Below are 25,857 nucleotides of genomic sequence, written 5' to 3'. Positions count from 1 at the left end.
TTATATAATTCTCAACTTCTTATATAACCGAGGAATGTGTTGGCCTGCTTATTCTCTATCTGGGCCACTTGGAGCCAACAAATGGCTTTGAGACAGGAAGAGTACACCAAATGTCTTCCAGATGCGACCTTCATAACGGGACCTCTTGGAAAGGGGGTGTCATGATTAGACCAAGCCTCAGATTCAAATTATTTTAATAGCAGCTGTCATTTTGTGTGTGAACCACAAACAGGTAATAGGAAGATATCTAGATCGAAGACTAAAAAATATGAATCTGATTTCTTGGGGGGGGGGGGGGGTTCACATTCACACAGGAAGCTGGCAGTGCTCTGTCTGTCAGTGGGTTTCTCCGAGATGCGTGATGAGAATTGGCCACAAGGTGTTAGTTTCCGTCATAATACCAGACGCATTCGTACAAAACATTTTCTTCTCTCTCTCCTGTAGCTGTTATTCTTAAGTCTTCTTTCTTTTTGTAGCCTCGGTTATATCCAAAGACAGGCTTATGAGATTTAGTTATGGCTTTGTGCAGTCCCTCCGCTTAATAACTTGAAAACAGATACAGGTGTGGGACACAGAGGGATTTTGGCAGAGATGTGACTTTTGTAGTTTTGGACAGTTGGACGTAATAAGCCGTGGGAGCTTCCTGGCAAAGAAATACGTACGTGGGACATTTGGTCGTAAGCTATGCGGGAACACAGTGGTAGAAGTAAGAGAAGCAGGTGCAGTTGAGGAAAGAAAGGTGACTCCTGACCAAGTACCACACTTTTAATGACAAGTGAAGAAAATAGATCGTGTTAGTTTGCTGTTGCCTTAAGTTCATTGGATATGATGACTTCCAAGCCCTGCTTTTTTTTTTTTTATTTGTACCCCGCGCTTTCCCACTCATGGCAGGCTCAATGCGGCTTAGATACTTGTTTGTACATGGGGCAATGGAGGGTTAAGTGACTTGCCCAGAGTCACAAGGAGCTGCCTGTGCCTGAAGTGGGAATCGAACTCAGTTCCTCAGTTCCCCAGGACCACCACCCTAACCACTAGGCCACTCCTCCACTGTTGCTACTATTTGAGATTCTACATGGAATGTTGCTATTCCACTAGCAACATTCCATGTAGAAGTCGGCCCTTGCAGATCACCAATGTGGGCGCGCAGGCTTCTGCTTCTGTGAGTCTGACGTCCTGCACGTATGTGGCTTACATGGGGCAATGGAGGATTAAGTGACTTGCCCAGAGTCACAAGGAGCTGCCCGTGCCTGAAGTGGGAATTGAACTCAGTTCCTCATGGCCGCGCAGGACGTCAGACTCACAGAAACAGAAGCCTGCGCAGCCTTCTACATGGAATGTTGCTAGTGGAATAGCAACATTCCATGTAGAATCTCCAATAGTATCTATTTTATTTTTGTTACACTTGTACCCTGCGCTTTCCCACTCATGGCAGGCTCAATGCGGCTTACATGGGGCAATGGAGGGTTAAGTGACTTGCCCAGAGTCCCACTAGCAACATTCCATGTAGAGGTCGGCCCTTGCAGATCTATCGGCCCTTGCAGATCGATCACCAATGTGGCCACGCAGGCTTCTGCTTCTAGTCCATATTTATTTTATTTTATTTATTTTTGTTACATTTGTACCCCCGCGCTTTCCCACTCATGGCAGGCTCAATGCGGCTTTCATGGGGCAATGGAGGGTTAAGTGACTTGCCCAGAGTCACAAGGAGCTGCCAGTGCCTGCAGTGGGAATCGAACCCAGTTCCCCAGGACCAAAGTCCACCACTCTAACCACTAGGCCACTCCTCCACATTCACAGAAATACTTTACCACCTATGCTGTATCATTCCTTTGGATTTTGGTAATACAAATGTAGGACAATGGGGGGTTTTTTTTGGCATTAAATCTTATTTGCCAAATTTTAGACTATTATCCTCACTGTGACCTCCATTTCCCGCTACCCTTTGTTACCTTACCCAGTCGGTCACTTTAGGGTCCCGCGTATACCAGGGGCACTCAATGTATTTATAAGCTGCCCGTGAAGAACAGTGTCAGTGGTTTTGCTGAAATCTATGTACAGTACATCCAATGCTCTCCTTCGCTCCAACTCTCTGGTCACCCAGTTGAAGAAATTTAATCTGATTCCTTCCACAAGGCCTTCCTCCAGTTCTGATTTTGGAAAGCAGGTGTATAAGTCTGAGCATGCAGTAAACTCCTGGAGAAAAATGTTAATGTTCGGTGACACAACATCCATCAACCCTGATGACTTGGCTTTGCGCTTGTTTTCTCTCTCTTGAGACTTTGAGGCCCTTTTAGTAAAACATGCTAATACACGAGCTTAGCACATTTTACTATGGAACTTCCCTTCACGCTAATCCCTTATTTAAGGCACCAGAATTTAAGGAATCTTTTAGGTCCCCACACATTTTTTCCGTTGGCATGTGAGACTTAGAAAAAATGAACTGAACAGCACTTACCACCTCGTATTTAGGACGTACCATGTGCTTCCACATTAAGCCGGCGTTAACCAGTCAGTGCAGGCCGTGAATGTGCCAGCTGGGATAATACTTCCACACCCATTCTCCTTCCATGACACGTTCCCGCCTGAAAAAATTAATACCTAAAGAGGATCCACGTACGTGGAGAACTCAGTAGATCCCACTGGGCAGCAAACAGAGGTAAAAGAAGTGGGAAAGTAAACCAGGCTTCACTATTGCATCAGTGCTCACTCCAGTGCCTTACGATTTGACACAACGGTCTTTTTTAAGACCAACTTTATGTTGCTATTTCAAGCCTTCTGTTTTTCAACGTAATTGTAAAATTAGACCATCAGTCTTTCCTTAAGACATAAGACTCCTGATGCAGGCTGCCAGGCTGAAACACAACGTTGTGTCGAGTCATTTCTTAGGAAACATTAATAAACTGTGTTGATTTTATTATTAATTATTTGTTTGGTCCCAGTTCTTTGGACAAGCCTGGCTTACTTTTCCCACTTCTTTTATCTCTGAAAAAATGAATACGCAATTAACATTAGCTGTCAGGCAGATTACTGTGAAACGCTTTAACACATTTTGGGGTAAGCATTTTTCCCTATGTTAAGCACGTATTAGTGCTTAACGCAATGTAGTAAAAGAGTCCCTTCGTCTACTGTACACTTGCAGAGAACTGATGGTTTTCTCCACCACAGTTTCTAAGGACGTAATATATTATCCAGTTACTAGAGCCAGAAGTGAATTGATGGAACTTTGATGCAAAAATAGCTGTAATGTTTTTAATATAAAATACGTTTCTCTTAAGGAATGCAACTTAGGTGTTTGCATTTGATTAAGATTTTTGCCAGACCTGGTCTCCTGTTCAAAAATATCTGAGAACCATCCCCAGCAAAGCTATCACAGCCTGCTGAGATTTTAAGAATATTTGAGAAATTCTTCTGGCACAACAGTTGGTTAGGCATAGTGAGCTGCATGGGAACATGGTTAGTGGGACTCCCACAGGGATCCCCTCCAGGTCTGCGTGGATCCCACGGGAATGGATGCAGGGATCCCGCAGAAGTGTAATCTAGGCCAGCCTACTTATCCTTTCCTTGTTTTTCTATAATGGATATGGTTGATAGCATTGAAATCCGAATAAGCACCGAGAGGGGAAGTTGTCAACATGGGCTACTGTTGTTGGGTTATTTTACCACAAGTCAGTTTATTTTAATACAGGGGACAGGCGGGGATGGAGGAGATTACTTGCAGGGATGGATGGGGATGGAGGAGATTCCAGTAGGGATGGGTTACGCTAGCATCAGTTATTTTTTCAGTGTGTTAGACTGGACCAAACGTATCAAAGTGGTCTTAGTCAGCAGTTCAGAGGTGAAACTCTTGTAAGATTTGAAAAACTAAACAAGCAGCTTTGAACCTGTTCTCCTTTAGGTTCTTTCGAATATATCTCTGTCAGACATATACTATAGAGGCAGTCAAAGGTGATTACATAAACTTTATTCAAATAAGTAAATCATAAATCATACATCACCGCTTGAGTTGCAGACAACATCTTCCGCCAGTGAGTGGGAGGTTTTTGGGTTGCAGCCAGGCAGAGTATTAGCGGGCACAAGGGGCCTGGGTAGCATGTCTGCTCTCATTTGGAAAATTAACCTCTAATTGTCTGCCCTTAGCCCCCAGCTTTTATACTGACCAATAAACATGATCTCATTTAACTGAATAAGGCTGACGTGTAGTTAAGGATGTGACAAGTTTCTTAATGCATCCCCAGGAACTGGCCAGGTTTCCAGAGATTAATGTGAAACATCATCCTTAGCCCTAAGCATGTTGTCATTCCATTTAGTTCAAATTACTTCATCATTTAATATGATAATGCTATCAATTCCTGTCCTGAGAGTCCATTATATAATTCCAAGAGAACATTAACTATGATATCATTACTTCATTTTGTACTTTCAAGGAAACATTAAATATGATAACAATGCTTGGGCAGAACTCAGTGTCGAGCACAAACATTTCCATTACAGAACCTGAGTCTTTCTGCTCAGAATGTGATGTCATACTGACCCTACCATCAACCATGAGAATCTTCGAACAAAAAATTACCTGCTCCTTTTGTAAACTGATGAAGCCTAAAAGGATGGGTCGCTTTTGGCAGGTGTAAGACGTGCTCATTCCCAAAGTTAGGCGTGAAAAGCATGCCGAGCTAGTGTTCTGTACAGGGCACACTGCGCAGATCACAACAGCGCCAAACACGAGGAGCTGTTTACTGCATCTGCCCCGCAGTGGTTCACTGAATCTGTGGTCTGTTACAGTATGACAGTGTAGTTGGTATTTTACACTAAAAATATTTTGATCTGGGGTGAGTGCTATCAAACATTTATCAGAGTGGAAAACACTACAGCTACCTATAATTACATCTGGGCACCAAGATTCCATCCTGGGATACCGGGTAAGGCAACAACGATGGGACTAGCAGAGTTGCACAAAATAATAGGATTGGTCATTGCCTAAGCACTGTGTTTGCCTCCGTAAGTCAGCCTTAAGCAAGTGCTCTGTGCATTTGATTCATCAGTAGACTTTATCTTGCAAAACAGTGTTCCTCAATGCAGTCCTGGAGGCACACGTCGGTTTGTAAACACTGGGCTTCCAATGTATGCCAGTTAATCTCATGTATATTCAGTTCTAAATACCCTGAAAACCAGACTGGGTTGAGAGCTATCACTGTGCAAAATCCTGATCCCTCCAGCATGCTCTTAGTACTGGTTTGGAAGAGAGAAATGAGTGTGGGATTGAAGATAATTCTTTGCGTATTCAGGCCTACTGGTCCCTAAGATTAAAATGCTCTGCTTTAAAATCCGTGTGTCTGTTTCCTAATTCGCTCTGCTGTTTTCAGCTCAGTTAGCAACCCTGCTCAGTGCTGTTCAGTATTAAATGCTGTGGAAATGAAAAATCTGCTCCTTTGTGTATTCGGCCCAGACAGGATGGATGAGACAGCTGTCTGCAAGTTAAGTCCTTGTGTTCACTGCAGTCAGAGCTAAATGCTAGGAATGTTGTGTCTTAACTTAACCTCCCTTAGTCCTTCAAAGACAAATATGTGCTTTGTAGGTGAACCAGTGTCCCATCATTTTGGCCTGACCTAAAACTAAGACCTCAAGAACTTGTTACAAACTTAGGGGGGCCCTTTTACCCAATGGTGGTAAAACGTGGCCTTGGCACGTGGTTACACGGGTCATTCCTGCACGCTAAGGTCATTTTAAGCACATGGGTAGTAAAGTGGCCACTTTTTCTATTTTTTTTTGTTAATTAATGGCCACGCGCTAATTTTCCCATTAGCGTGTGAGCCCTCATCGACAACTAGGGCCCTTTGTACTAAGCTGCGCTAGAGGCCGCTAGCGTTTTTAGCACCCGCTAACAGTGTAGTTGCCTACAATATTCCTATGGGCTTCTAAATGGTTAGCATGCGTTAATTTTTAGCACATGCTAAAAATGCTAGTGCACCTTAGCAAACAGGGCCCCTATTTTGTAGACAGTAGGGGTTCAGGCGCTAATGACATGCTAATTGGCATGCGAGACTTACAAAAAATTAACTGAACAGTACTTACCACCTCGTATTTAGGACGTACCATGTGCTTCCACATTAAGCCGGCGTTAACCAGTTAGCGCATGCTGTGAATGTACTAGCTGGATAACACTTTCACACCCACTACTACTGCGGTGATATTTAGGTCATAGTAGGATATAGTAACAAGATGCAAACGCATGCGAAACAGCTTATTATGATTTAAAAACCAGCACGTGACTTGCAGTGTACATCTGGCACACACAGCAAGTTGTTTACTGGGCTTAAAATTTAGGTAAAATAACTCCAGCCGAAAGCTAGGATTATTTTATCATGCTGGGAGTATTAGGCCTCAAAGCTGTAGCTTAATGTTTCCAGGCCGGAGCCTGCAGAGCCTGGGTAATTCCCCCTCCCAACCTCATCGATCACTCCCTACACCTTTTCAAAGGCTCGCCCACAATCTTATAAGGCCAGCGACATTCCTAGTGGTCAGTGGTCTTTGGGTAGGAACTATCCACAGTTGCTCTTGCCCTGCCAGCACCATCTCCAAAATGGTGCCCCCTCGCGGTAGGCTTGCACTAATGCTGCTAGGGGGGTTCATGCTTCAGACTGGAGATCAATCCTGCCTGAACACCATTAGATCACCGGGGGATACTGTGGGTAGACCTTCTAAGGGAGTGGGGGACCTTGATCAGTGGTGGGGATGAAATGATCGGGGGTTGAATGTGTGATTGAGGTTGGGGAGAACAGCACAGTCTCCACAGTTTCTAGACCAAGAGAGTCAGGTTGCAACTTTGACAGGGTTGCCGAGCTTGGCCCATCCCAAAACTGGTGATCTACCACTGCTATGCTGGAGATTGAAGGCCAATGAGTGAGGTTTTTCTCGCGGGCCCCAGCCATGTCTAAAACCAGTTCTGGCAGAAGTCAAAAACTGAGATATGCTAATCAATAAATAGAAAATACAATTATTTTTCTACCTTTGTTGCCTAGTCATTTTATTATTCTTATTGTGTTGGTCGCAGTCTCTAGTTTCTGCTTTCCTCTTTCTTCTCTTAACTGTCTTCCAGAGTCTCCCTGTCCATTTGGCACTTTTCTCTCCATGTCCACCATCCATCTTCTCTCTGTGTCCCTATCTATCCTACCCAGCATTGCCCCTGTGTTGTTGCCCCTATCTTCCTGCCATGTTGAGCATCTCCCATCTCTGTGTCCCTGTTCTTACACTACCCATCATAACTCTTCTGGATCCCTATGTTCCCTCCTCACATGCCAGCATCACTCCCTCTCTCTTCCTTCCATCATGTCTTCCCCCCACCCAAAAGGAAAACAGGGAGAAACCTCTACGAAGAAACAGGATGCAGCACAGAGTAGACGGTGACGCACAACTCTCAAGATGACTGCATGTCGCCAAATGCATGTGGCTTGGAATGTCTGCGTGTCTCCAAATGCACGTGGCTTGGCATGTCTGCGTGTCTTCTCAAATGCATGTGGCTTGGCATGTCTGCGCGTCTCCAAATGCACGTGACTTGGCATGTCTGCGCGTCTCCAAATACATGTGACTTGGAATGTCTGCGTGTCTACAAATGCACGTGGCTTGGCATGTCTGCGTGTCTCCAAATGCATGTGACTTGGCATGTTTGCGTTGAGGCCCGATAATTCCGGGCAAATGGAATAATTGCTCACAAGCAGTTTTATTCATTCACCACCGTACTCAGCAACCTTCGGGACCGTTATACAGCAGGTTGCTGACTCACATGGTAAATCAAGGTGTGGTAAAAACTCACCTTTTACCACATTTTCATAACTTTCCCCCTTGGAAAGGCATCAAACAGCCTGCAAACAGAGAGACGCTCCCTCTACAAAAAATAGTCCCCATTAAGGCAACAGGAATTAGTAGAAGTTTTAAAATCTATATAACCATAGGATCATGCTGTATATATATTTGAAACGCTCCGTCATGTGCATTAGATAACATTCTGCACGCTACATGGCAAAAGCACCGGGGAATTAGTTGTTTTCGGTCTTCTCACCGCCCCTGCCCTCAGGACCCAGTGGCAGGAAAGGTCATGGAAGCGGCAGCAGTGGGGGGGGGGGCTCTGCTTCACGCCACATACCAGTCACAGAATCAGGGAAGTCATTTTTATTTGCAAGGTTATTTTTGCCTTTGGCTGGGGCATTGTACTCTGTGATAATGCTGTCCATCTGTGACTGTGCATTTCAGTACATCTGACTTTCTCCAGACTATGGTGACATGCTGCTTTTGAACTTTAATACAGATCTGGGAAAGATTTATTTTCACTGGAGACCAGAACGACCTGAGGGCTGTGCTTCAAGTCCACAGAGCAAAAGAGCAGCAAATAAACCGTAATCAAATGTCTGTAAAGATGGGAGAGCTTTACAGCTAGCGCCGGTAGATTCAGATTAGCGGTGCTCGTTTTGCACCATTCTCCTTCATTACTGGAGAAGGTTTGAAGGGGAAGTCCACAGAGAAACATTCACTCTTACACCCTCAAACGGTAATCCCTGTGTCTCGTCATGGAGAAGCAGATGGATCAGTCAGTGCAATAGAATTGTATTGCAAATTCTTTCAGATCTCAAGCCAGGGTGGTGTTATCAATGTTCCCTAGATCTCATTTCAGATAACGGAAAAACAAAAAAATTAGGCTTGCAACCTTCTACGAGTCTTGCTGCTGCATTCTGAATCAACTAGAGCTGGTGCAAGCCCTTTGTAGTCAGACCATTGTATAGTGCATTGCAGTAATCCAGTCTTGATGTTCTCACGGCATGTACAACTGGGATAAGATTTATCTTCTCGATGTAAGGAGACAGGCAGCGTAGCTGTCGCAAATAGTAGAAGCAGCTGTTGAAGGTTGCTGGATTTTAAATTTAGTCGCCTAGAAGGGTTAAGTCTTCCCTAAACAGAAATCTTCCAAAAAATCATTGGCATGGGAGAGCCAACCCTTTGCCCAGAACTTCCCTCTCACCTGCAGTTCTGCTGCCACTGTCTGCTTAGGTCACTAGCTGCGGGAGCAACCGCTGTATTAAAACCACAGGCCGAAAGCACAGTGCGGGACTCTGAGGTAAAGACAGCTGACGTAAAATGTGTAGATAAAACATCAAAACCAACCTCTCTTGTATAGACTTCAGTGTACTTAGTACACTATAATATTCCTGTGGAGTGCAAAATACGAGAAAGGGAAAAAGCCTCGGTTCCCCAACCTCCACCCTCTGTATGTTAATAGGGTAAAGAGGAAATAAATGGGTCCAACTTTCTTCATCGGCATTAAAAAAAACCCTTCTCTTTACTCTTGCTAAAAACTCCACAGGAAGTTCTAATAAATGGATCAGTCCCAAAAACAGAGCGAAAACGATTAGCTTCTGGGTTGGCGATAGACACAAAAACGTGCCATCAAAGTCAGTCACACCGACTGTGGCCAAAGTTTCGCTACCCTGGACTGTTTCAAGGCACGACGCTGAGCCCAATTCGTCTTCAGTCCATGTGATATATGTGGTATATTGCTTTTAACCGTTTTTACACCAGGTTGAACCCATAGCGGGAAAGTTGCGGTCAGCAAGAATTATATTGATATTGTTACCTTCCAGGTAGCAAATGATGGACATAAATGTTTTCTAGCAAAAGCCCTGCTTGTGGCGAAAAAGTGATTTTGTCCAGCTGGAGATTGGCTGAAGCACCACAGGTATATTTCACTGGAAGACTCTGTGCCCCGCGGACTTGCTTCCGCTAGATGGACTACTTTCCAAGCAGTTTGGGAATGCTATTGGCATACTCTTACACGCAAAATAAATGGAGCTTGATGCTTAATAGTTTTGTTATATATGTTAAAATGATGTCCCATGAATTTTGTGCCAGAATATTTGTACTTTGTAGGAGCCTTGATAATATAGAAAGCTGGGCATTTTTTATTTATTTATTTTTTTTATTAGATTTTAAAGTTACATCAAAACAAAACACATAAGAAAATACACAACAAGATACACAAAGCTGAGTTCAAGTCACAAAGAAAAAGGTCCAAAGATTTCCATTTTTGAGAAACAGGCTTCGGAGCAAGCATTGAAATTACTGGGTCCAACTTTCTTTCCTGAAGAGCACAGGTACAAATCAAAGTAGGGTATACACAAAAAGTAGCACATATGATTTATCTTGTTGGGCAGACTGGATGGACCGTGCAGGTCTTTTTCTGCCATCATCTACTATGTTACTGCAGACTGTTCATACTTTTTGTATAGGTGGGTATTGTTGTTTACGTTGAAATGCATATTTGCTACCAGGCGTATATCTTCGTACTGGTGCTTATTCTTGGATGACTGACAGCATATGCTCTGTACTTTGTTTTTTAATGTTATTGTTGCTTTTTGCTTGTGGGGGAGGGGGGTTGGGTTTAGTGGGAGGATGCACTGGGCAGGGCTGGGTGCCACCATTTTGAAAGAGGAGGTAGTGTGCTACTCCCTTCTCCAACATGGAGCTACAAGGGGGAGGGATAAAGGGGTCTGCTACACCAGTGTTTCCCAACCGCAATCAGTATGCATGAGATTTATTTACATAGTCTGCCTCTATTGTATGCAAATCGCTTTCATGCATATTCATTGTGGATACTCTGAAAATCTGACAGGCAAGGGGGCACTCCAGGACTGACTTGGTAAACACTGTGCTACACCACCAGGGCAGGTGAGGGGTCGGTGGGGCAGCCCACTTGTGCCGTCAGCGATTTGGGGGTGGGGTGGGGCGGGGGGCATTCTACTCCAGCAGGGCCTACTTTTGAAGGGGGGTACGGGGGTCCAATGACAGTGGCAGCCCAGGTTGCCTGACTGATGGGGGGGGGGGGGGGGGGGGAACAGAGCCATAACCCTAATGCCAGCTCTGAGCTGGTATAGGGTTAAGGCACTATTCTGCCCATACGATCATAGGGATGGAATACAAGCTGAACTCATTTAAATCTAATTTAAATGAGCTCTGCGCTATTGCTTCGCTTGGGTGCTGTCAGCCCGATGATCACGGGGGCAGTAGTCTGGCGTTAATGACCTCTAGCTGTCGGGGCAATGACCACACACCCAATTGTGTATCAATGCTTGCATTTATACAGGACTGCTGGGGCATCATACTGAAAAGATTGAGACCCCCCCTCCCTCCTCCTCCCCACCACTCTGTTCTCTCGGATTTGCATGCCACGTGCAAGAAGTGTGCAGATGCAAACTTTTTTTTTTGTTTTGTTTTGTTTGTTTAACGTAGGGTAGTTGGCAGTAACCATGGCAATAAGCCCTCTTGCACAGTATATCTGAGCCAGTCTGAAATACTGACAAAGGTACAGTTGCTGTTTTAGGAGAACCATCAATCTCGTCGTTGTCATGGCAACCAGCTTATATTTAGAAATGTAACGAGTACACTGCGTTCAGTTGCACTTTTGTAATAAAACATAGTTCTGCAGTTAAAATTTACATTTTTTTTTTTTTAAAGTATTCAAGCGGAAACTCATGGGTGAGTGGTCTTGGCTGATAAGTGATTTTTGCTAGGTGGGCTTTTGTGATACCTTTTATGATATTGTGAAAGAGAGAATGAACCGACTGCATTGTTTTCACCGTTGCTACCTTGCTGCGTGGCTTCCTGTTGAACCTAGATCCCATTAGCGCAGACAAAGAAAAAAAGATGAGTAATTAAAAAACACAAAAAACCATTCCAGGAAATGTTTTTGCAATGAACCCTGATTTTTTTCACTGGAGAAAAGGCATTCTTGTTATTAGTAACATAGTAAATGACGGCAGATAAAGACCTGAACGGTCCATCCAGTCTGCCCAACAAGATAAACTCATTTAACAAAAAGATACATGTGAGAAGCATAAGAATCATGAGAAATCCTCTCTTCCAACAGCCTAACGCCTGCTCCAACCCGGCGTTATTTTTTTTTACAGCGGTAAGGCAGTTTTGTTTCGGGCGCTCTTTTCTGAGCATTGGCCAGGAATCCAAAATGACTTCATTAACACCAGTTTGACTACATTAGCATGCTACTTGCTTTGTTCGTCTGCGTGCTCGTGTAATTTACTTTGAGGAAAATAAAATTTTACTTTCAATGAGACTCTCATTGATATCAAACCCATTCAACATGGGATGAACAGCACTGGTCTTGCGATCCAGAGGTGGCCGGTTCAAACCCCACTGCTGCTCCTTGTGATCTTGGGCAAGTCACTTAACCCTCCATTGCCTCAGGTACAAGCTTAGATTGTGAGCCCTCCTGGGACAGAGAAATAGCCAGAGTACCTGAATGTAACTCACCTTGAGCTACTACTGAAAAAGGTGTGAGCAAAATCTAAATAATAAATAAATAAAGAGCTTCCCCACCCCACTTCTTACAGCCCCATCCTTCCTGAATAGGTTGTTGCTCCTGTATTTGTGAGTCAGCACTTTCGGTATCACACTCTTAGGACTCCTTGAATCATGTCTCCACAATCTCACCATTACCAAGCATTTTCAATTAGTTACGGTTAGTTGTTTTCAGTAACAAAATAGATTTATGGTGAAGATGGGTTATTTTATATGATTTTATATATTAGTTGTTAAGTATTTTTGGTGTATATTGTATTGCGTTTTTTTTTATTATGAATGTTCATAATGTACACCGCCTAGGACAAATAGTGTGATTTAGAAATGTTTTAAAATAAACACATAACTCACTGCCTTTAAGCCTGGCAGATCTGGGATTTTATTCCCTGCACTGAGGCTCGTAGCCTTTTAGCTATTTTTGACCTTTTTACACTCTTAGAGCCTCATACTTTTCTCATAAGTACTTATGCTTCAAGAACTATATTCTGGTTCTAATACGTATATAAATCTTGTTGTTGCAGTTCCTGTGTGCTGCCAAGAAAGAGATCAGAAATTCTGAATTATAATTTTAGCTACAAAACCCCTCCTGTGTTCTGAGGTAAGAATATTGATCATCTTGTACCTGGATGTAATTATTTGCCTGTCTCTTTGCTGTTGGTGCTTTGGGGCATGTCGAAGCTGAATTGATTCTTTCTAGGACTCTGGTCATTCCTACCCTCCGTTCCACAGAGCATCCAACACCTTTTCATCTCCTGGGCTATGCGTTGCCTTTGCCTTGCTGTCATGACCTAAGTGCAAGAAGACAAACTTCTCCACAAGTTTAGCAAGAAAAGGAAGGTTAGACACTGAATGAAAGTTAGAGAACGGGGAATTGTCTAGAGAACCTCCGTTCAAGATTGGATGAACCATTGCAGTTTTCCAGCAGTCGGGAATGGAACCAAGTGAAAGACTATTAGAGAGTATAGGCAGAGCAATTGGAGCTAATCCATGCCTGGAATCTTGAAGTCATGCAGGAACAGGTGGTCTTTGTAACAGATCCAAGAACTTTCTCGAATACGGTGAGTGAGGTCAAAGTGAACTGAGACCAAGAGGAAGTTAGAGCTAGTGAGTGAGAGTCAGGAAGAGAGAGGGAATCAACAGCAAGTGACAGCCCTGGAGATAAAAGGAGAGGAGAACCTGAACGGGATGTTTAGAGGAAACTTTGGAGACAAACAAAAACCACAAAATCTTGGGTGTGTAGTGAAGAGGGGACAGGAGGAGCAGTAGCGTATCCTGAGACTTGAGCCACCAAAGAGAAAAGTTGTTTTGGGCAATTGGGGGCTTTACGGATGAGACCGGGTATAGTAAGCTTTGTGGGCTTCTTTCAGAGCTAAACGGTAATGAGCTAAAAGGACCCTATAGGCGTCTAAATACTCAGGGGTTTACATTCCCACTGAAGTCGCTCTGCAGTACAGAGTTTTCGCTTCAGGGACAAAACGTTCTGATCATATCAAGGCTATACCATGCCGATTTTCTGACTGCAACCGATGAATCAAAGCAACAGAAAATGAAGAATTCCAGGCAGACGCCTGGGATGAAAGTGGTAGGGAAAGAAAATTGGACTGAAATACAGTAAACAATGGGGGAAGGAATGATGGATCACGGGGGAAAGCTATGGGAAGAAGGTGCTGGAGAAGCAAGGGATGAAGGCGGACAAGAACCTAAGATTTATCAGATCAGGGAAGAGGAGTGGATGCAAAATCCATAAGAGAAACAGTATCTGACAGTTGTGTGAGGATTAGATCAAGAGTGTGGTCTGCAGATTGTGTGGGGAACTATACATGTTGAATTAGACTCAAATCTGAAAAGATCAAAACATATTTGCCTGTCAAATGGTCATGAGGGATTATCCAAATGAATATTAAAATCCAAGTTTAGTAGATTCTGATACTGGAGGACCAACTCAGGTATGAAAGAAAGAAATGATTCTTGATCAACGGTCAATAGGTTAGGCGGAAGAGAAAACAAAATTTGAAGCAACATTGCCTTGGTGAAGGGAGGCGAGCAAAGAGAAAGCTGAGAAATAAGAACAGCAGATGGGGCTAATTATTTCATAATTAATTTTATATTGGGCTTAATATGCACTGTATCTTATAGATCACTGATTTGATGTTAAGTTTAATGCTTATTGTATCTTGAGCTGTTAAATGTTGTTCTGTTTATATATTTTTCTTTTGTAAAACGTGGTGAACCCGCGAGGGGACACAGGGGTATGTAAGCAACATATTGATAGTATGCAAGAGGGGCGCTCACCGGACCCTGTTCTGTTCTCTGTTCCTGTATCTTGCGTGATAATCCCCAGAGCCAACATTGCCAGTGAGACTCTTGTACAATCAGGAGGGAGATTGTCTGATGAATATACGAGAAGATGTCGTATGTTTTTTTTTAAACCCCCTACTTGAACAATCTCTACAAGTGCAGAGCTGAATTGCAGACTAGCCTTGAGATGTCCGACTGCTGTGGGTATTGTGCAAGTGAAGGGTTTAAGAAGAGACATATGATATCTTCTCACATATTCATCAGTTGGTGTCTGTAGTCATTGTCAGGCTTATTATGATATTACTGAGACAGAGTGTTTGAGTTTATGTGTGTGTTGTTGACAAGAGGCAGTAAGGACTCCCATGTTGGAAGGCGCTTGTTGGAAGGTTTCTCTTCCATCCGGGTGAGATCACCCAGTGTCCAATTTATTTATTTATTAGGATTTATTTACCGTCTTTTTGAAGGAATTCATTCAAGGCGGTGTACAGTAAGAATAGATCAAACATGAACAATAGACAATTAAAGCAGTAAAAACATTCAAATAACAATACAAAGTATGGCATCGTATACTACTTACAATGTCAACACAATACGTAATAGAACATTTTAATTGATAGTGAAGGGTAAAGGAAAGATGGAACATACAGATAGGTAGGAGAGTAAGAGGAGTTAGAAAATAAGGTGACTGATTTAAAGAAAGTTGCACATGAGGTCAGAGAGATGGTTAAATATTATCTCAGCTAGGGTGGACGTGGGTAAACATGTCCTGCTTCCGTATGTGCAGCCCATGTCAATCCTTGTGTGTGTGAGTGAGATTGTAGCGCTATAGAAATGCTAAATAGTAGTAGTAGTAGTAGTAGTAACAAGTTAGTTACTTCTTCCATTAAAGACCTGGTTGAAGAGCGAAGCTTTCACCTGCCTCCTGATGTAGACTTGTTCTCTGTCTGTGACCTGCAACCTTTCAGTTGGTCAAGGGCTGCTTTCATAAGTGAATTTAGTTCACATAGGGCCCCTTTTACAAAGCGGCGCTAAGCCCAACGCGGGCTTACCGCACGCTAATCTGGCCCAACGTGGGCGCCGGTGGTAGTTCCAGCCTCAGCGTGTGCCATTTGCCGCGCTCAGGAAAATAGCTGGCTACTGTCTAGCGCAGCGCTAATCCGGCAATAATTGGGCAGCACCATGTGCTACCGAGTTATTGCGGGAACCCTTACCGCCACCTCAATGGGTACCTCAATAGGTGGACAGTAAGTGCTTCCCCTCGCATGGCCACATGGCAAGCGCAATCTTACCACGTGGCATGGCTGTTTTCAGGCATTTTTACCCACTGCGGTAAAAAGGGCCACAGCACGCGGCAAAAATGTCTCCCCGCCGCTAGCGCAGGGCCCTTTTTACCACAGCTTAGTAAAAGGACCCCATAATACAGAAAAGAAAATGACCTTAAGTAAAAGAAAACAAAAATAAGTTGTATAGTGCCTACTCCATATCTTGCATCTTTAGAAAAAGGAGATGCGTTGTTCGTTCTCTTCACTACAGCAGCTCTGCCAGTAGGATGCTGTCCTAGACATTGGATGATGCTGATTGTGGGGGCCAGTGCCAGGAGTTTTGGGAGAACAGCTGGAGAAGGGCCTTGGGGAGGGAGTTCAAGAGAGAGCAGTTCCATACTTGCGATGAAACACTTGCTAGGTATAAGGGAAATGGGACTTGATATACTGCCTTTCTGAGGTTTTTGCAACTACATTCAAAGCGGTTTACATATATTCAGGTACTTATTTTGTACCAGGGGCAATGGAGGGTTAAGTGACATTCCCAGAGTCACAAGGAGCTGCAGTGGGAATCGAACTCAGTTCCCCAGGATCAAAGTCCACTGCACTAACCACAAGGCTACTCCTCCACTCATTCCACCAATAAGAGCCAACCTCATCAGTGATGTCACAATGGCTTGATTGCCCAATACAGTTCCCCAGGATCAAATCCACTGCACTAACCACTAGGTTACTCCTCCACTAGCAACATTGCATGTAGAATCTCAGATAGGGAAATGGGACTTGATATACCTCCTTTCTGTGGTATTTTGCAACTACATTCAAAGCGGTTTACATGTGTTCAGGTACTTATTTTGTACCAGGGGCAATGGAGGGTTAAGTGACTTGCCCAGAGTCACAAGGAGCTGCAGTGGGAATTGAACCCAGTTCCCTAGGGTCAAAGTCCACTGCACTAACCACTAGGCTACTCCTCCACTCATTCCACCAATAAGAGTCAACCTCATCAGTGATGTCACAATGGCTTGATTGCCCAATACTTGGCTCACTTCTGATATTGTGATGTCATAAGGGAAAGGAGGAAAGGGAAATGGGACTTGATATACTGCCTTTCTGTGGTATTTTGCAACTACATTCAAAGCGGTTAACATATATTCAGGTACTTATTTTGTACCAGGGGCAATGGACTTCCCTAGAGTCACAAAGAGCTGCAGTGGGAATTGAACCCAGTTCCCTAGGATCAAAGTCCACTGCACTAACCACTAGGCTACTCCTCCACTAGCAACATTCCATCTAGAATCTCAAATAGCAGCAACAGTCCACATAGAATCTCAAATGGGAAAAGGGACTTGATATACTGCCTTTCTGAGGTTTTTGCAACTACATTCAAAGCGGTTTACATATATTCAGGTACTTATTTTGTGCCAGGGACAATGGAGGGTTAAGTGACTTGCCCAGAGTCACAAGGAGCTGCAGTGGGAATCGAAGACGAATAATGATATTAAAATATGGGTTTGCAGCTGGTCGAAAAATTAAAGTGTGCGTCAGTGAAAACATTTAGCATGTTAAGGAATTGCTCAGTGGCCAAGGAAGAGGAACTGTACATTTTCTTGGCATGTATCTACCCCAATTGATTTCTTTATCGGCATTAACAGGCCACCCCTTTGTAAACCTGATGCAGAAAGGATCTTGTGTGACCATCTACTGAGAAGTGCCTATAATATTCTGGGTTTTTTTCCCCCTCCTAATTTTGTTTTGTGTGCGTTGGTACCACACACCACTCCAGAATAAGGTCATGTGTTCCTTGTGCTGTTGATCGGACGATGCCTGAGCTCTGTCCAAAGATTCTGTGTCCTGTTTACTGCAAATAAATGGTGGTTTAGAAGGGCAAGCAAGGGATTAATAAACAGACATGAAGACAGATAGCAGGAGCCAGGAATTTGGTTCCAGGCCTGCTCTTGCCTGTTGCTGGGTTACAGATGATTAATAGCTGCACATCTGGCCAGTTCACTTTCCACACCAGGTTTTTGCCAGCTCATAGGATGAACCGGCCAGGCCAGCAGATCTCCCCCCCCACCCCCCCCCCCACCCCCCCCCCCCCTGTCGTAGCTCTAATATCTGCTCTTCACCCCAGATGGATACAGCTTGTAGGTGCTTTACCTCTCTGCTTTTGTTAGCCCAAAGATTTTCCATTATTGAGAACGATGTTAGTCTGTGTCCTGATGCTGCCTGACTGAGGCACTGTTATTTTGAACAGCATATGAGAAACAAATCACATCTCTCTGATTCTTCCCCGCTGCTATTTCTAAGCTTCTGTTCTTCTGGAAAATTGCGCTGTAGCCTCCCCACTCCCCCCCCGTTTTCTATTTCTGTTGATGGCTCTCTCATTCTCCCTGTCTCCTCAGCTCGAAACCTTGGGGTCATCTTTGACTCTTCTCTCTCCTTCTATGCTCATATCCAGCAGATCGCCAAGACCTGTCATTTCTTTCTTTACAACATCCGTAAAATCCACCCCTTTCTTTCCGAGCACTCTACCAAAACCCTCATCCACACCCTTGTCACCTCTCGTTTATACTGCAATCTGCTTCTTGCTGGCCTCCCACTTAGTCACCTCTCCAATCAGTTCAAAACTCTGCTGCCCGTCTCATCTTCCGCCAGGGTCGCTTTACTCATACTACCCCTCTCCTCAAGTCGCTTCACTGGCTCCCTATCCGTTTTCGCATCCTGTTCAAACTTCTTCTACTAACCTATAAACGTACTCACTCTGCTGCTTCCCAGTATCTCTCCACACTCGTCCTTCCCTACACCCCTTCCCGTGCACTCCGCTCCATGGATAAATCCTTCTTATCTGTTCCCTTCTCCACTACTGCCAACTCCAGACTTCGCGCCTTCTGTCTCGCTGCACCCTACGCCTGGAATAAACTTCCTGAGCCCCTACGTCTTGCCCCATCCTTGGCCACCTTTAAATCTAGACTGAAAGCCCACCTCTTTAACATTGCTTTTGACTCTTAACCACTTGTAACCACTCGCCTCCACCTACCCTCCTCTCCTCCTTCCTGTACACATTAATTGATTTGCTTATTTTATTTTTTGTCTATTAGATTGTAAGCTCTTTGAGCAGGGACTGTCTTTCTTCTATGTTTGTGCAGCTCTGCGTACGCCTTGTAGCGCTATAGAAATGCTAAATAGTAGTAGTAGTAGTAGTAGTAGCTTAGACTTTACTGTGCATGGAGCAGTGGACCATAGTGTCACTTTCGCGCCTAACCATTGTACCTCTATCCAGGAAATCTAGACTGCCCCCAATTTGATTGACTACACTTTTTTGTCCTTTAAGATTGTAAGCTCCTTTGAGCAGGGACTGTCCTTCTTTGTTAAACTGTACAGCGCTGCGCAACCCTGGTAGCGCTTTAGAAATGTTAAATAGTAGTAGTAGGAGGAGCTTAACATTACTAGTCTTGTTTCCTCTGAATTTGGGACCAGCATGCGGTGGCCATCTTGGATGTGGTATCTCCAGGATAGGACGGCCATCTTGGAGATGGGCAGCTTCAGGAAGGAAGCCCATATTTGGGCATAGGCATCTCTTCTGATGGAGGTAGCCATCTTGGATCAGCTGCACATATTTGACCCTAATTCCTACACTATTTAAAGCCCTGCCTCCAGTCCTTCCTTGCTTCGGCTTCTAGTGCTTAGAGGTCGTGGTCTACGACTGTGTTCTACGTCTTGCTATCTTTGTTTCTGTGATTCCTGTGTACCACACCCTGGTTTGTTGCCTGACTACGCGCTGTGTTGCTGCCTGCCTAGACCTCGAACTGTTTCTCTATGCGCTGTGCTGCTGATTCCTTGGCTCCTGAACGGTGTCTGCTCTCCCTGCCTGTCGGGTCAGTGGCCGTGCAACCCCGCTGGTTCCGGAAGTCCTGGTGGCCGCCTGCACCTGGGGGCTCAACTCTCGGGGAACGGCGGTCGCTTCCCAGGTGAAGCTAAGGGTTGTCTGGCTGCCTGACCGAGTGCGGTGTCACTCCATCTTCGCCGTGCTCAGTCGGGGCACAAGGGCTCACATTCCCAGACATAACAGATGGTCAGTATGGGGTCAGACTTAAAGATCTCAATATGTGTACTTTGGAACAGGAGTTCCCAACCCAACTTAACTAAGCCTGCCCACATGATACTTACCGACGATTGTTACACATTGACCATGTTTCCCATTATCCTCATTGCTATCCCATATCCATTCGTCTCCATCTTCCTACGCCTACCTCCTAACGCTCATTTCCTTCTGCACCCAATTCCTCCTATGTTCAATTTACTTATCCGTTAACCCATTATTATTACGTTTATTACAAATTGTATATTCTTCTTATATTGTTACTATGTAAGCCGCATTGAGCCTGCCATGTGTGGGCAAGCGCGAGGTACAAATGTAATAAATAAATAAAAACCCAGTCCTCGGGACACACCCATCCAGTCAGGTTTTCAGGATCACCACAATGAATATGCATGAGATTTTATTTTTTTATTTTTGTTACATTTGTACCCCGCGCTTTTCCACTCATGGCAGGCTCAATGCGGCTTACATATTGTATACAGGTGCTACCTCCATTTGTATTCAAATTATTCTCATACATATATTCAGTGGGGGCTGGGGAAAAACAAAATTAGGGCTGTGGGGTGGGGGTGGGGGGGTCTTGTGTGGAGACTTTGAATTTGGAGAGGGCAGAGAATGACAGATCTGATAGAAATTCTGTAGTTGGTTTGCAGGAGATCAAGTCCAAGGAAGGGGGAAGATGGAGAGCTGGAGCCTGTACAGAAAATTGAAAGAATTTGCATCTGTGGATATTAATGTTTTTTGATTCTACGTCTTGAATGACCTATTACTCAGACAATGATTATATAATGTTGTATGCATGCAGAATTATAAAAGTACAGAGAAGGGCAATCAAAATGATAAAGGGGATGGAATGTCTCTCATATTCGGAAAGGCTTAAAAGGGTAGGGCTCTTCAGCGTAGAGAAGAGACGGCTGAGAGGAGAAATGATTGAGGTCTATAAAATCCTGAATAGAGTGGAGCAGGTAAAATGTGAATCGATTGTTTTGTCTTTCAAAACGTTCAGACTAGGGGACTGTCCATGAAGTTGCATAATACCACGTTAATAACAAAGAGGGGAAAATATTTTTTCACTCAACGTATAGTTAAGCTCTGGAACCCACTGTCTGAGCAAGTGGTGATCACAAGCAGTTGATGTACCTGGGTTTGGACAAGTTCCTGGAGGAAATGCCCATAAACTGTTATTAAGATAGAGATGAGGAAAGCCAGTGTTTATTCCTGGGATCTGTAGAATGGAATCTTGCTGCTTTTTGGGATTCTGCCAGGTACTGGTATTGACCTAGATAGGCAACTGTTGGAAACAGGAAGCTGAGTTTGATGGACCTTTGGTCTGACTCAGTAGGGCAGCTCTTAATGTTCTTAATATATTGTGTGCAGAATGAAAAAAAAATTTGCAGGGAATTTTCTCAGGTGTAATATACACTATGAGATTGTTAGTGAGGAAACAAGAAAGGGGAAATGAAAAGGGAACTTGATCCATTTTGCAGTTTCAGAGAGTGACTTGAGCAGAGCGACTTGACTTGCCTTTGACTTACCACTTCTGTTGCAGTTTGATTCTTTACCTTGTGACCCTCACGATTTTGGAGGTCACTCCCTGAAGTTTTTTCGTAGGGTTAGTCATTCACATACATGCCTTCTGGACAGTCTAATCCACTCCTGGACTTACTGCATGTCATCTCTGGACTTGTTCTAAAGAAAATGGAGGGACAAAGAAAGTACCTGCATTTAATGTGTTCAGCACTGCGTAGCGCTATAGTACTAGTAGAATGCAGAACTATAAATCCAGAGGTGCTCAACCCAGTTCTCAGGACACACCCAGCTAGTCAGGTTTTTAGGATTTCTAGAATGAATTTGCAAGATATAAATTTGCACGCAGTTCAGTGCGAATCTTTCAGCATCTAAAGTTGAGAAAAAAAGGGGATTCAGTAATGCCACCCAGCCAGCCCAAGATAATCGGACTATAAGGCATGGGCCCGGCGCAGCATCATCTAACCCCCCCAAAAAAAACTCCACACTATCAAATGTCCAAAAATATCAAAAATGGACTTAAAATATCCTGAGGGTAGACAATGAATATATCCCTGTATCAAAAAATTGAGATCACAGAGTATATCTATCTCAAAGAATATATTAATGTTTTCTGCTTTACAATATGCTGCTATGGAGAAGCTACAGATTACTTATCTTGACTCCCAATATAATGGTGTTGCACACACGATCTGTAGCTGAATCGTAACCCAACAGGGAACTCCCCGTTTCGCTATCGCTGCCTCAGGGGTTTAACATGCTTGTAAAGACTCCAAACTTGTTCTCGTCTGCTCACACTAAAAGACATCTACACACTCCCATGTCTCATGTGCAACAGGGAAGTTCCCGTTTCGCTATCGCTGCTTCAGGGGTTTAACACGCTTGTAAAGACTCCAAACCTGTTCTCGTCTGCTCACACTAAAAGACATCTACACACTCCCATGTCTCATGTGCAACAGGGAAGTTCCCGTTTCGCTATCGCTGCTTCAGGGGTTTAACACGCTTGTAAAGACTCCAAACCTGTTCTCGTCTGCTCACACTAAAAGACATCTACACACTCCCATGTCTCATGTGCAACAGGGAAGTCCCCGTTTCGCTATCGCTGCTTCAGGGGTTTAACACGCTTGTAAAGACTCCAAACTTGTTCTCGTCTGCTCACACTAAAAGACATCTACACACTCCCATGTCTCGTGCTGTACTCCGAAGACGAGCCTGTAACTGACTCACATACGCCTTCAATTTATTCATTAGTAACGTAAAGCTCCACCTTGCCTGTGAGCCAATCTGAGAATATCAAAAAGAAGCCACATCATCATGTGAACCAACCAATCCCACAAGAGTACTTATATACCGGACAGTCTTCAATCAATTCAAAAAAAATGCAGCCCACTCCACTTTAATGTTTAAGCCATTCGGTTCCATAGTATTGAAGTAAAAGATCCATTTCTGCTCTATTTGTCGCAATCGACGGCTTAAATCACCCCTTCTTTGTGTAGGTTGTAAATGTTCCAAAACTGTGCATCGTAAATCATCAAACACATGTTTAGCTGTTTCGCAGTGGTTGACCATAGGAGCTTCGCGCTTCAGTAACTTCAAGCACCAACCATGTTCCATTAGTCTTGTCTTTAAAGGTCTTGTAGTTTGTCCAATGTAGATCAAGCCACAGGGGCACTTAATTAAATATATCACTCCCCTGGTCTCACAAGATGTCATCGATCTGAAAGTGCATTTCTTTCCGGTTTTAGGGTGAATAAAAACATCTCCCTCCTCCATAATGTGGCATGCAGAACAATGGCCACATTTTTAATGAAATCCTCTTGACATATACTGTTCTTCTTCTCAGTCCAAATATCATTTGGACTTAGCATATCTCCTAGATTGCTGCTTCTTTGATACGAAAACAAAATATTAGACTTGGCCAAAATCGGATGTGTTTTCAATATTGCAAAGTGTTTCTTGATGTTTTTACTTAACCTGGTAGTTGCGTATTATATTTGATAACAAACGGTATTAGATCTTCTTGTTGTTGAACCGCTTTGTATTTCAAAAGTGCCTCTCTTGGATTGTGCCATGCTAGTTTGGCTGCTTTTTTAACGGTGTTATTAGGACATCCTCTTTGCATTAATTTATGGCTTACAGTCTTGATGCTCCGTTTGAATTCTTGATCTGATGAACAAATTCTCCGATGTCTTAAAACTGTGCAAACGGCATGTTTTGTTTCATATGTGGAGGGTGCATGCTGGAGAAATGCAATAAAGAGTTCCTATCAGTAGGTTTGGAAAACACTGTGGTTTTAAGATTTCCCATTCTTCTCTCAATCCATATGTCCAGAAAGGAAATCTGCTGTTTATCACATATCATTTCAAATCTGATTTGAGGATGGCATTGGTTAAGAAATTCCACAAATTGCTGTAGTGTCTGCATTGAAAGATTTGCAATGAACTGTGGGTGACAACTACTACTACTACTATTTAGCATTTCTATAGCGCTACAAGGCGTACGCAGCGCTGCACAAACATAGAAGAAAGACAGTCCCTGCTCAAAGTGCTTACAATCTAATAGACAAAAAATAAAGTAATCAAATCAATTAATGTGTACAGGAAGGAGAAGAGGAGGGTAGGTGGAGGCGAGTGGTTACAAGTGGTTACGAGTCAAAAGCAATGTCAAAAGCAATGGAGTTTCAAATCAGTTATTTGCAAGTCTGAGATATTACTGCCAGCCATTGACCTAGTGGTAAAGAATCTGGGCGGTAATGACCTACCAGAAGGGCCACGCGGTAACCGGGCGGTAACTTCGATTCGGCGTGCATAGGCGCCTACGCGGCTTAGTAAAAGGGCCCCTCAATAAGCAGTGTGGTTTTTTTCTAGCAAAAAAGGTGCCAGTACTCAAATGCCAGGCTACCCTTCAGGGGTGGGGTGATCACTGAGGGACCCACCCCACAATAGCCAGGCCCCCTGCAACCAGTCACAGAGTCTATGACAAGGCAGAATTGGTGTATAGAACATGTACTCTTTCATTAAAACATGAGGTCCATGAGTCAATTTTAGCAGACAATGAAAAAGGTGCCGGTACTCAGTACCTCCAAGTATCCCCTCAAAAAGAGCCCTGTTAGTATTACCTTACAGCATCAGACATGGCACTGCACACAGTTTGCCAGAGACCTTTAGATGTGCTTCACTGCCTCTCAGCCGTGACTGCTTGAGATAACATCTCTTACAGCATTAGAAGTGTCTTTGGTGGCCTTAGGCTGTACTTTCTTTCCAGTGCCCACACCATGATCTGTCTGCATCCTGGGAGACTTGGGCACCTTGACACTCTCCAACTGCTATCTTTCTGTTCCACTGTGCAACCTTTCAAATGATCATGCTTTGCGATCTCCTGGATAATTTCAGTAGCTGAAGAATTTATCTTCTAATTCATAGCTGAATCACTTCGTTTTTGTATGCGTGTGCGTGTTTTTTTTTTTTTTTAATTATTTAAGTCATTAGTCACACACAGCTAATTAAATATTTTTGTTTAATTTATAAAAACATATGGAAGCTGAAAGACACGTGTGGGTGTTCTGGAAAAAGATGTATTGATAAATAGGCACGTTATAACAATGCCAATATATTGTAAGATACCTTGAAAGCTCACGCCTGGTGCTGAGCTACTCATACACACAGGACTGAATTCTATATATGCTGCCTGAAAAATTGGTTCCTGAAAAAATACGCCTAGGCTTACTCTATAAACTACGCACAAATTTACATGTACTTTATAGACTATGCGTAAATATCTGCATGGATTATAGAATATGCTGAGCGCCTGTCCATACAACTAAATTTAGCCGTGGGCAGTTACGCCTAAATTAGGCACAGACCAGGTGTATTCTTTAACAATGCACATAGATTTTAGAAACACCCACAACCCGCCCATTCCATTCCTATGGCTGTGCCCTGTTTTATTTATTACATTTGTACCCCGCGCTTTCCCACACATGGCAGGCTCAATGCGGCTTACATAGTAACAACAAGAAGAATTACAAGTCGTAAAAAGAATATACAATTTGTAGTAAACGTAATACTAGTGGGGTTAACGGATAAGTAAATTGAACAAAGGAGGAATTAGGTGTAAAAGGAAATGGGCGTTAGGAGGTGGGCGTAGGAAGATGGAGAGGAAAAAATTAGGGATGGCAATAAGGATAATGGGAAACATGGTCAATATATAATATTCGTTGGTAAGAATCATGTGGGCATGCTTTAGTTAAGTGCATAAGTATTGCCATACTGGGAAAGACTAAAGGTCCATCAAGCCAAGCATCCTGTTTCCAAC

At 43.6% G+C, this 25,857-nt stretch overlaps 1 protein-coding gene across 4 annotated transcripts in view; it reads left to right on the top strand.

The window, feature by feature from the left end:
• LPP (LIM domain containing preferred translocation partner in lipoma) overlaps positions 1-25,857 on the top strand; it is a 618,364-nt gene that overhangs the window by 204,896 nt on the left and 387,611 nt on the right. For all 4 annotated transcript variants that reach the window (XM_030216648.1, XM_030216645.1, XM_030216646.1 and 1 more), the window contains one exon: positions 12,879-12,955. The gene's annotated coding sequence lies outside the window, so the exon portion shown is untranslated. The remainder of the gene's footprint in view (positions 1-12,878; positions 12,956-25,857) is intronic.

This window comes from Microcaecilia unicolor, chromosome 10 (genome assembly GCF_901765095.1).
Source record: "Microcaecilia unicolor chromosome 10, aMicUni1.1, whole genome shotgun sequence".
Lineage (NCBI taxonomy): Eukaryota > Metazoa > Chordata > Amphibia > Gymnophiona > Siphonopidae > Microcaecilia > Microcaecilia unicolor.
This window is presented reverse-complemented; position numbering and strand designations above follow the sequence as displayed.